Below are 12,030 nucleotides of genomic sequence, written 5' to 3'. Positions count from 1 at the left end.
CTCTGTGGCCTCCTTTCCCCCCACACCATGGATACAGGACATCCCTCCTTCTCTATACCTCCATCAACCCCGCCCCCACCTGCCCTTGGGCCTCCAGTGCCATGTCCAAAAACCTTTGAGCCCTCTCACTCAGTCCCTAAGCCATCCTGATACATGTCATTGTGTGTCAGCCAGTGCACGCCACACCTTCAGTGGAAGTGTGTGCGTGGAGGCTGCATATACTGCCCCGTGAGAATTGATCCTAATCAGCATCGAGTGCTAAAAGTGCATGGGGATGAAATTGCCCCGCGGACTGTCCGGGTGCGTAAACCTTCTGGGCCCGGTGTGGGATTGCCCTTGCCGCCCCTCAAACGAGGCGGACCACTGTCTCAGACATTCCACCTCATTGGAGGGGTGCTCCCGAGGCGTCAGTGCCATGTTGAACAGGCCAGTGTTTCACAGCTGCTCCACGTAGCGCTGACGTGCCACAACACCCCTTCCCTTCATGTAACAGGGGCTGCGGACTCTGCATGGCCCTTTGATAGCCACCAAAGTGGGCCTCTAGGGACAATATCGTATCAGCATGCAAAGAGGAGTGCCAGGCTCGAGACGACAGCCGCCATTGTCGGGGCTACGGAAAAGTCGTCTGACAAACAAAAAAATGGCGGCCTGGGGCGCACGTGGATCTCCCCTTTGAGGGGCGCCCCAGATGGATATCAGCGCCCAGAAATTTTCCCCGCGGGGCACGGTGGTGAGTGGTCAGCCGATTATGTAATCGGCAATTGTGCACCGTGCAGGACGCAAATCACAGTGCGCGCAAACTCCAAGTCGCCCAAGAAACGGGGGCATTTTCGCCCCAGGCGCCAGCGCCCCTGGGCAAAAATGCGATTATGCCACCTTAGTGCCTACCGGTGCCGCTAAATGGGCGCAAAAAAGGGACAATTTCAGCCACCAGGTCTCCAGTTTAGCACTTCCAGGTATGTTTAAATCATGGCAATCACCAACTAGCTCCGAAATTGCAGGCGAAAATCAAACTTTTAAACAGGCCAGTCTTATTAGCACAGCACCCACTTAGTGCCTGTTTTCACCCTTTCCCCACAATAACGCCCCATGGCTTTACTTGCACTGAATTGAAACTCCAACTCCAGCAGAAGATTAATATATTTTTACGTGGTCCAGTTGTACAGTAAATGATGTTTTTTGGACAGGGCTATTTGTACTTTAGACACCAATCAATGGCATCCTTAGTGTTGGACTGGTTTCTCTTTCTAATTCGTTTTGTTACCAGATTACACACAAACATTCAGTTGTTGCAATGCAGGAACAGGGCTTTATGGAGGTATCATATTACACAATTGCAGTACGAGATCTCGGGGCCGAAATTCAGATGGGCCAGAAAGCTGGCGCACCTATGAGTTTTTCACTGGTACTCATCGCTGGAACTCTTGGTGCGGTGCATAGATCCATTTTCAGGACATTGAAAAAAATTCCCGTGCTACAGGAAATGGATCATAATGGGGGCGGGCCTTAGCCTCAATGCCAAGCTGACTGGCTGAAAATGGGTTGGATGGGCCTTCTGCTGCTGTCAATCAATGTGATGATGTCACAACGCGTGAGAGTCACCGTGCTCTCTTCCCTCCATTAAAGGGGAGACTTTCGATCGCTTTTTAACTTTGGCCACTGGAGGGTTTGGCCCAAACCCCGGGGGCAGTATTTTGCCGGCCGATCAGCAAGTCGGCCGCACTGCCGGGCCTCACTCATTCAGCAATTGGTGCACCGGCAGAAAAACCTGTCGGGGGCACCACGCGGCGGGGGATTGAGGGATCGAGCTGAAAATAGATAGGTAAGTATTTATTTTATTTTAAATTGGTGTTGCATCTACTTGGGTGGGTTGGGGTCCAGGTCGAAAAAGCCCCGACCTGAATTTAGGTCCGGATGACCTGTTGACTCCAAAGCGTCGGCCATTCAGTTTTAGAATTGGCTGCGCAAACGGGCATTAACTGGTTTCTTTGAGACCTTGAATTTCGGCCCCCTCAGGTCTTAAAGGCATCATACCACACAATTCCAGTATGAGAGCTGCACTAATACTACTTGTACCATTTTTACCATTGATCTCTACATTTCATGCATTCTACCAATTGTGCATCAAAAATGCATACACGTAACAACAGAATAACAACATGAATCCAACAAGGATGCACTTAACTCTTTTCAATCTCTTCTAATTATTTTATTACCCTGGTTATGTTGTCCTCATAAACCCTTCCGATCATTATTTTTATAATAAACATAAGTGACATGATCAGCATGCAGGTCAGCCTTCTGACCTGTGGTGATACATTTTTTCTTCTTTTTTTTTCGTAGCCAATCTTTCCAATTCTTTGTCAGATCACAAACGCCAGAGGTCACCTTGCACACATCAAGGATCACCCTGCGCTAATGCTCTTAGCCAAAAGGCCAAGAGCCCAAGCACCGTTCCTGGAATCTCATGCTCAGCTGAAAGCTGTTTTAACTCGTCTTAGGCTATCTGTGGGATCAGCAGACGATATCGAGGTACTAAAGTTGCATGAATCTTCATTCCAAAATTTAGCACCAATCAAGTTAATTCCATAGGGCCGCTTTTAAGTTGCCGTGTTCAGTATCAACAACAACAACTTGTATTTGTATAGCACCTTAAACATAGTGAAACATTCACAGGAGTATTATGAGATAAAAAATTTGACACTGAGTCATATAAGGAGAAATTAGGGCAGGTGACCAAAAACTTGGTCAAAGAGGTAGGTTTTAAGGAGCATCTTGAAGGAGGAAAGAGAGGTAGAGAGGCGGAGAGGTTTAGCCAGGAAATTCCAGAGCTTAGGGCCTAGGCAACAGAAGGCACAGCCACCAATGGTTGAGCACTTATAATCAGGGATGCTCAAGAGAGCAACATTAGAGGAGCACAGATATTTTGGTGGTTGTGGGGCTGGAGGAGATGGCCATGGAGGGATTTGAAAACAAGGACGATAATTTTGAAATCAAGGCATTGCTTAACCAGGTGCCAATGTAGATCAGCGAGCATAGGGGTGATGGGTGAGCGGGACTTGGTGCAAGTTAGGACACGAGCAGCCGAGTTTTGGATCACCTCTAGTTTATGTAGGATAGAATGTGGGAGGCCAGCCAGGAGTGCGTTGGAATAGTCAAGTCTAGAGGTAACAAAGGCAACAATACCAGCCCGAAAACCATCTGTAACAAAGATCTACCCTCATGCATTGCTCTTACAATCAGGTAAAATAAATACAGCTTTTACATCACAAGTACTCAATTATAAATAACAAAACAAAGTAATCAAATTATGTGATATTAACCATTTTGTCCAAACTCCAAACTTAGCAACCAAAGCAACATTTCTTTTAAGTTTGGGAAACTGGAAAGTCAAACAGAAAGTTTTGTCATTAGCACTTATCATTTCCTATTAATAGTTCTTTCAACAAACCAATCTGCTTCCACCAACCACAAGATAATATCTTCTTGGCATTGCACCGTGTGGCTCTGTTGCTGTGGTACAGTAAGATGTTTTTACCAAGCTCGAATTTTTCAGAAATAAAATCATTTCTCTTCTTTCTTAAATTGAAATTGCAGGATGATCTTGTACCTCCACCAAAGCACCTTTGCAGGGATATTTAAAAGTAACTTTACTTTTTGTCTGGATAATGATATATTTTGTGATCCTTCTCTTTTGTTACAACTCTACTCCCAAGACTGATATCTGCAAGATTGAACAAGGTATTGATAAAGAAACACTTACCCACCTTCATTACACATTATGGCAGGCTTTGAATAGATATTGATTTTTTGTCTCCATTTCAAATCTCCTGTATGAGAGAAGGTTTATATATTTTATATTTACGCTACCCTTCTTTTTTCCACAATCACTTTACTTTAATAATCCAGCTGTGAGACTCTGAGAAAAATTCAGAAAACTGGGAGAGCAAGTCAGGTGCTTAGCAACCACAGAACTGCCCCTCAATGTGCATCACATGAATCATCAGCTTCAGTCATTCAACCTCAGCAGATTTTGTACGCCGCTGCGGAGTGTCTGATTAAGGTTAACGGGTCCTTGACGGCGCCCCTTCGCTTTAGGAGAGGGGTGCGCCAGGGATGCCCCATGTCCGGCCAGTTATACGCCGTTTGCGTGGAGCCTTTCCTGCGCCTCTTGCGGACGAGGTTGACGGGACTGGCTCTGCAAGGGCCGGGCGTGGAGGTCGTCCTCTCGGCTTACGCCGATGACGTGCTCCTCGCGGTAGAGGATCCCGCTGACCTGCGGAGGATGCGCGAGTGCCAGGAGATTTACTCGGCCGCGTCCTCCGCCAGGATCAACTGGGAGAAATGTTCCGGACTCCTGGTGGGTCAGTGGCGGGTGGACTCCCTGCCGGAGGAGCTCAGGCCTTTTGCCTGGAGCACGACCCATCTCCTCTATCTGGGAGTCTACCTTAGCCCCGACGAGGGAGCCTGGCCGGCGAACTGGCAGGAGCTGGAGGCCAAGGTCGCCGCTCGCCTAGGGCGCTGGACAGGACTGCCCCGAGTGCTGTCCTACAGGGGTCGAGCGCTAGTCATAAACAAGCTGGTGGCCGCAATGTTATGGTACCGGCTGGTCACTTTGACCCCTCCCCCTGCGTTTGTCGCCAAGATACAGAAGAAGCTGGTGGACTTCTTCTGGAACAACAGGAAGCACTGGGTCTCTGCCGCGGTCTTGAGTCTCCCGCTTGAGGAGGGCGGTCAGTCGTTGGTGTGCGTCAGCGCCCAGCTCGCGACTTTCCGTCTTCAGACCCTGCAGAGATACCTTTACGTCGAGCCCCCTCCTAGGTGGTGTGCTCTGGCGACGTATTTCTTCCGCCAGCAGCGCGACCTCAATTACGACACGCAGCTCCTGTTTGTGAACTTGGGGGTGTCAGGACCGCCCTCCGGGAGCTGCCTGTCTTTTACAAGGAACTCATCAGGGTCTGGAACAAAGTCTCCACCAAGCGCAGCTCTCCGCCGGCTGGAGTGGCGGCCGTCCTGCAGGAGCCGCTGCTCGGGAATCCGTACCTCCACGACCGAGGTTTTATGTGGCGATCGGAAGAGAGGGCTGTGGCTGGTGAGGTGACCAGGGTCAGGGACCTGCTCGATGGCGGAGGAGCGGGCTGGATGGCGCCAGACACGCTGGCACGGCGCCTAAATTCTGCCAACGTCCGCCACGCGGCCGATGCCATCGAGTCGCTAAAAACAGCTTTGGGCCCTGACTCCGTTAGGTGCATCGAGGAGGCTCAAGCACGTGGGGAGATCCCGTCCGAACTGACCCCCGTCCGAACGGAATTCCTCATCGGCGCCAAACCCCGGAACCTCCCTCGGGGCCGGCGCCTCACAACTTGAGCCGCCTCGGGGAAATACCCTCCGTGCCTTTCAGTTCCGCGCGGAGGGGTTTCCTGTACGGGCTGCTCCTGCACACTCTCAACTTTGCCATCCTCGCCTGCCGTCCGGACACGCCATGGCGTACCATCCTGCCGTCCGGAGGAGGCGGGGGTCCCCGATGGAGGGCACTCTACGCAGGGGTCCTCCCACTATTCATCGGGGACTTGGCCTGGAGGGTGGTGCACGGAGCCGTGCCGTGCAATAAATTTTTAAGCCGGTTCACGGACTCCCGGGCCGCCTGCAATTTCTGCGGTCTGGAGGAGTCCGTGTTCCATGTTTTTATTGAGTGCACAAGGTTGCAGCCCCTGTTCCATTATTTGAAGGGGCTGCTCCTGAAATTCTGGCTGCACTTCAGTCCCACTCTCCTGATCTTTGGGCACCCTGTGCGGAGGGGAGCGGGTAGGTCCGAAGGCCTCCTCGTAGGACTGCTCCTGGGCACGGCCAAGGGTGCCATCAGCCGGTCCAGGCAGCGGGTGGTCGAGGGGGTCGTTCAACCTGACTGCCTGCCTCTCTTCCGCTCTTACATCCAGTCCAGGGTGTCCTTGGAGATGGAGCACGCGGTGTCCACCGGTACGCTCGCGGCCTTCCGCGAGAGGTGGGCACCGGAGGGACTGGAGTGCATCATCACGCCCGGCAACCAAATTTTTATTTGATTTTACGTTTTAAAGTTTAATTTGTTTTAATTGCCGGTGCTTTTAGTGTCCCCCTCCCCTTTTATAGGGGGCACTTGGAAAAATGTGATTTTAGCGCCCAAAAAAAAAAACAAAAAAAGAAGAACACAAAAAAAACAAAAAAAGAAAAAAAAAAGGGCCTTGTAAATGTCTGGTGTGTCATCCAGGTCGGGTGGCATGGATAAATGTTTTATGTTTTGCAGGTAGACTCTAAAAGAGTTTCAACCTCAGCAGATTCAGCAAGTGTGTTTAGTTGGCTGATTAGCTCTGATCAAATGAATTACTTTCGCCATGAATATTGATTAGTGTCTGGATGTAATTTAGACCAGGTATATTTATTTTTAAAAATAACCTAGCATTAAGGTGATTATATTATGTATTAAGGTGATTATATTCCGATATGGATGGATGCTGCATCATATTTTTTTTAACCTGCCCTGATAACCATATCAGTTGGGCTAATTTAGTCAATGTGCCAGACTGATAAGATGGAGTAAATCTTCAAGGAAAGAATTGTCAATCTGTTCAAACAAAGCTTGAAGGCGAACAGCTCATTAATCTCTGGTGTATTGAATAAATCTTTGAAGCTTCTAAAACTCAATTTTCAAGGTTTTATCCTATCTGCAACAATAGTTTTCTATGAATTTCTAACATTGAACTTTACAAAGAACTGGACAGTGCATAGAACAATAATGCTTAAAAAAAAATTAAAGTCCACAATCGGGGGAGTTGGAGCCCAGGGTAGAAGAAATCCAAGGAATCCTTGTGGGGCCAGGAGGACTTTAACGTACATGGGCCTCCAGTGGCCTGGATCTTGCGTGCTGCTCCCTTTCGCTGGCGAGGTTGAGATTACGTGAGGGTTTATCAGGCACGCAGTTAAAACTATGCTCATGTCCCAATGACATCAGCGCCACACGACTATATCTCTTAAATTCGGTTCCTGCTCCTCTGGGGCGGGCAGCCTACCCATGCCTAAATTGATGCACATTACGATATCGGTGGAGCGGCAAAATTGTGTTTGTAGCGCGGCCGCCATCTTAATCCCCCAGGCGGAGGAGGGGTGAGTTAAATAAGGTCCTATGAAATGAGACTCCTGACACAACTTTCATTTTGGTGCAGAAGTGCCACTGATAAACGTGAAGGCATGCCACTACAAGGTCCAGCGCGAGCTGGTGCAGGAGGGTGACGACAGCGAAGAGTGATGTCAGCAAGGTCCAAGTCAGTGATTGGAGCATGAGCAGATGCAGCAGGAGCGGCGAGAGACTAGAGGGATGTGATTGGGGCGCAGGGGAGGCGTGAGGCCCCAGGGGCAGCACGGGCCAGCCCACACTGCGATATATGTGCGCACGAGGTCCGTGCAGCAGAGCAGGTCTCTAGTTGCCTTGGGTAATCCTTGCTACTGGACCAAGACCTAGCTCTGTCAAGCCCATGTGGTGGCTGGTGTGCAGCGGTCACCACACTTTAAAAAAATTCACGCACAGGCATCTTCCACCCTTCAGTATGTAGTTCGGGTTCTTCATTCGAAACACCTGTGAACTCATCCTTTTTTTTTGGCGTGGAAGCAAGTCATCCTCATTTCTAGGGACTGCCTATGATGAAACATATGAATTTCAAACATTATTCATCAATTTGAGTTCAAATCTGCTGTTAGAAAAATCCATGATGGTTAATACAAAGTTTCTGCAGCAAAAATCAGTTTGTGTGTGGACACAGGGAGTGGCGGGGGAGGATTTCCTCAGGGTTTCTCCCACTCTGTCGCCGTGACATCGGCGGAAGATTAGTAGAAACCCAGTTTACATGTGTAAATGGGATTACTGGCGAAGTTACAATGGCAAAGCGAGGGAAGCCACGGGAATATTCCTCCGCCCCATGGATTTCAAATCTTTGCACGATGAGCTAACTGCTAACTATCATTAATAACTTGTTGCTGAGTTCACACTACTGTTGGATTGCAGAGGTGAAAAAAATGCCAAGATTCAAAACTCTTTTCCTCCCTTTTGTATTGGGTTGTTGACTTCGTTGACAGATGTTAAGCTCACACTGAAAATTGTTTCGGCCTGTCCTGCGGTAAAATTGCTGAATTACCACAGGACGACAGTGATTTAAATATTATCTGAACAGGATTTCAGAAAGAAAAAAACAAATCAATGATGAATGGTCTTAAAAATAAGCCAATAAATAAAATTGCATTATTCCCCAAACCACTTCATCTGGTAACCTTCCTTCCTCCCTCCACAAGCCTCATTAAAAACACCTCTTTGACACTGCTGTCATTCTCTCTCCTCACCTACATCCTTTTGTTCTTGCTCAGTATTCAACTCTCAACCTCATTGGGAGAATTTTAACCACAAAAAATGGGCGGGTTGGGGTCGGATGGGAGGCTAAAGTGTTAAAAATCTAATTACTGACCACAACCCGCCTCTGACTCCTCCCCTGTGGGGGATGGGTTAGAGAGTTGGCATTCAGTGCCAAATCCATCTCCCATCCGGTGGCCAGTCATGAATGGTGGTGGGCTATTAAACAACTAACAAGAGGAGGAGGCTTCATGAATAACCCCATCCTCAATGATGGTGGAGCCCAGCACATGAGTGCAAAAGACAAGGCTGAAGCATTTGCCACCATCTTCAGTTAGAAGTGTTGAGTTGATGACCATATCGGCCTCCTCCTGAGGTCCCCATCATCACAGAAGCCATTCTTCAGCCAATTCGATTTACACCATGTGATAGCAAGAAACAGCTGAGTGCCCTGCATACAGCAAAGGCTATGGGCCCTGACAACATCCTGGCTGTTGTGCTGAAGACTTGTGCTCTACAACTAGCCGCACCTCTAGCCAAGCTGTTCCAGTACAGCTACAATACTGGAATACTGGCATCTATATGATAATATGGAAAATCGCCCAGGTATGTCCTGTCCACAGAAAGCAGGACAAATCTAATCTGTCCAATTACCGCCTTATCAGTCTACTCTCAATCATCAGCAAAGTGATGGAAGGTGTTGTCGACAGTGCTATCAAGCAGCACTTGGCCGGTGCGAGTGGCTGCCCTTGACATCAAGGCAGCATTTGACCAAGTGTGGCATCAAGAAGCCCTAATAAAACTGAAGTCAATGGGAATCAGGGGGAAAACTCTCCACTGGCTGGAGTCATACCTAGCGCAAAGGAAGTTGGTTGTGGTGTTTGGAGGTCAATCATCACAGCCCCAGGACATCGCTGCATGAGTTCCTGAGGGCAGTGTCCTAGACCCAACCATCTTCAGCTGCTTCATCATAATGTCAGAAAAGGGGATATTTGCTGATGACTACACAGTGTTCAGTGCCATTCGCAACTCTGCAGATAATGGAGCAGTCCATGCCCGCATGCAGCAAGACCTGGATGACATGCAGGCTTGGGCTGATAAGTGGCAAGTAACATTCATGCCACACAAGTTCCAGGCAATGACTATCTCCAACAAGTGAGAGTCTAGCCACTGCCCCTTGACATTCAACAGTCTAACATCCCCAAATCCCCCACCATCAACATCCTGGGGGTCACCATTGACTAGAAACTTAACTGGACCAGCCACATAAATACTGTGACAACAAGAGCTGGGTAGTCTGTGGTGAGTGTCTCACCTCCTGACTTCCCAAAGTCTTTCCACCATCTACAAGGCACAAGTCAGGAGTGCAATGGCATACTCTCCACTTGCCAGGATGAGTGCAGCTCCAACAACACTCAAGAAGCTTGAAACCATTCAGGGCAAAGCAGCCTGCTTGATTGGCAACCCATCCATCATCTTAAACATTCACTTCTTCTACCACTGGCACACCGTGGCTGCAGTGTGTACCATCTAAAAGATGTACTGCAGCAACTCACCAAGGCTTCTTTGGCCGCACCTCCTTAACCCGTGACATCTACCACCTAGAAGGACAAGGGCAGCAGACACATGGGAGCACCATCACCTGCAAGTTCCCCTCCAAGTTACACACCACCCTGACTTGGAAATATATCGCCATTTCTTCATCGTTGCTGGGTCAAAATTCTGGAACTTCTTCTATAACAGCACTCTAGGAGTACCTTCACCACAAAAACTGCAATGGTTCAAGAAGGCACTCACCACCACCTTCTCAAGGGCAATTATGGATGGACAATAAATGCTGGCCAGCAATGCCCACATCCCAACAACGAATAAATAACAAAATTCAGTGCCAATTCCAGCTCCCTTCTGGTGGCACAGGTGACATTCCTGGTAGGTTTGCAGAGATTCACAGGCAAGAGTCTGTGCCTGCTTATTTCAAATCCCTCAAGGGGGGGCTTGGACGTCTGAGTCAGAAAAGCTCTCTGCTATTCTATGCCCAGGTGCCATGGCTGCCTGTCTTGTTTGGCTGCTTAGTCCAGAGCGTCCTGCTGTAATCATCCTTGAAAATGATCAGAAAAAGATTAATGAGACATGCAGTGAAGGTATTTGAGCTTTCGGTGAGTGAGCCAGGGAATGCTCCGAATTGTCCCCCAGTCTAATGCTGAAGTGTCAGACTGAACTGTCTCTTTAAAGGCTGTACTTCAGTTTCCATGCATTCTAGCAGCTTACAATCATGTTGCATGTGATTTTCAACAATGACAACTCAATGGGTATGCAAATGCTCAGACTCAGGAGACCCTTGTGTAATATATGTCATGTATGTAACCAGAATGTAACACCACTGTATTACTGTATACACTCAACCTAGATGCACACCTTGACCACAAGGGGTGAACTTGTGGGAGACACTCCTTACCTGATCACACAGGTATAAAAAGAGAGGTCCCATGCAGGGTCAGTGTCTTTGGAGTCCTGTGAATAAAGAGTTAAGGTCACAGAGTGACCTTGTCCCCAGAATGTGCCTCGTGTGGTTTCATGCTGTAGAGTAAGGACTTTACATTGGTGACGAGAAACGGGAATTCACGGCCCACGAGAATGGCCACCGGTAGCACAGAGGAACGGTACTGCGTTGGAAAGACTGGGACAATTTTGTTGAGAGGCTTCAGCAAAGCTTTGCTACAAAAAAATGGCTCGGGGATGCAGCAGCAGACAAGCGAAGGGCTCATCTTTTGACCAGCTGCGGACCAAAGACTTACGCGCTCATGAAGGACTTATTGGAAAGCCGAAAAGCCAGTGGACAAAACCTTTGAAGAACTTACCAAATTGATTGGGGAGCACCTCAAACCGGCGAGTTGCATACATATGGCGCGACACAGATTCTACATCCACCGACGTCGTGAAGGACAGAGCATACCGGACTTCGTAGCGGACCTCCGCCGTTTGGCCAGCCTCTGTAAGTTTACAGACGCCTGCAGGGGGGAGATGCTAAGGGACTTCTTTATCAAGGGCATCGGTCATGCGGGAATTTTCTGCAAATTAATTGAGACCAAGGATTTGACCTTGGAAGTGGCGGCGTTGATGGCTCAAAATTTTATGGCGGGGGAGGAAGAGACGAAAATAACATACGCGCGCAATTCTGCTTCTAATGCGGCGATGGACCAGGAAGTCAACATCATCAATGCGACTCAGAGCCCCGCAGGCAGGCAGGGGCAGTCCGACATTCCCCAGGAAGCAATAGACCCCAGAGTAGGACTTCAACAGAGACAATGGCAGGCTGAATGGACATTCACGCCATCACAGTGGACAATGCGGCCGGGGATGGGGCCATTGACACCCACTAATAGGGTACTTAAGAGCAGTCAAAGGGACATTTAGCACGGAATGCCTGGCCATAGTCCCTTTGTTCCCAACAATGGAAACTTTAACTCATGCTGGAGGTGTGGGGGAAAACACTCAGCTAGATCTTGCAGATTTCAACAGTTTGTCTGCAGGAATGCAATCTCAGTGAACATTTAACTCGAATGTGCAGGAAGCCTGCAACCAGACTAATATATGAGGTGGATGGACCAGAAGAGGGCTCTTTGAGGCAGGATGACTTTTGGGACAAATCGATGGACGCC

This window comes from Pristiophorus japonicus, chromosome 4 (assembly GCF_044704955.1).
Source record: "Pristiophorus japonicus isolate sPriJap1 chromosome 4, sPriJap1.hap1, whole genome shotgun sequence".
Classification (NCBI taxonomy): domain Eukaryota; kingdom Metazoa; phylum Chordata; class Chondrichthyes; family Pristiophoridae; genus Pristiophorus; species Pristiophorus japonicus.
This window is presented reverse-complemented; position numbering follows the sequence as displayed.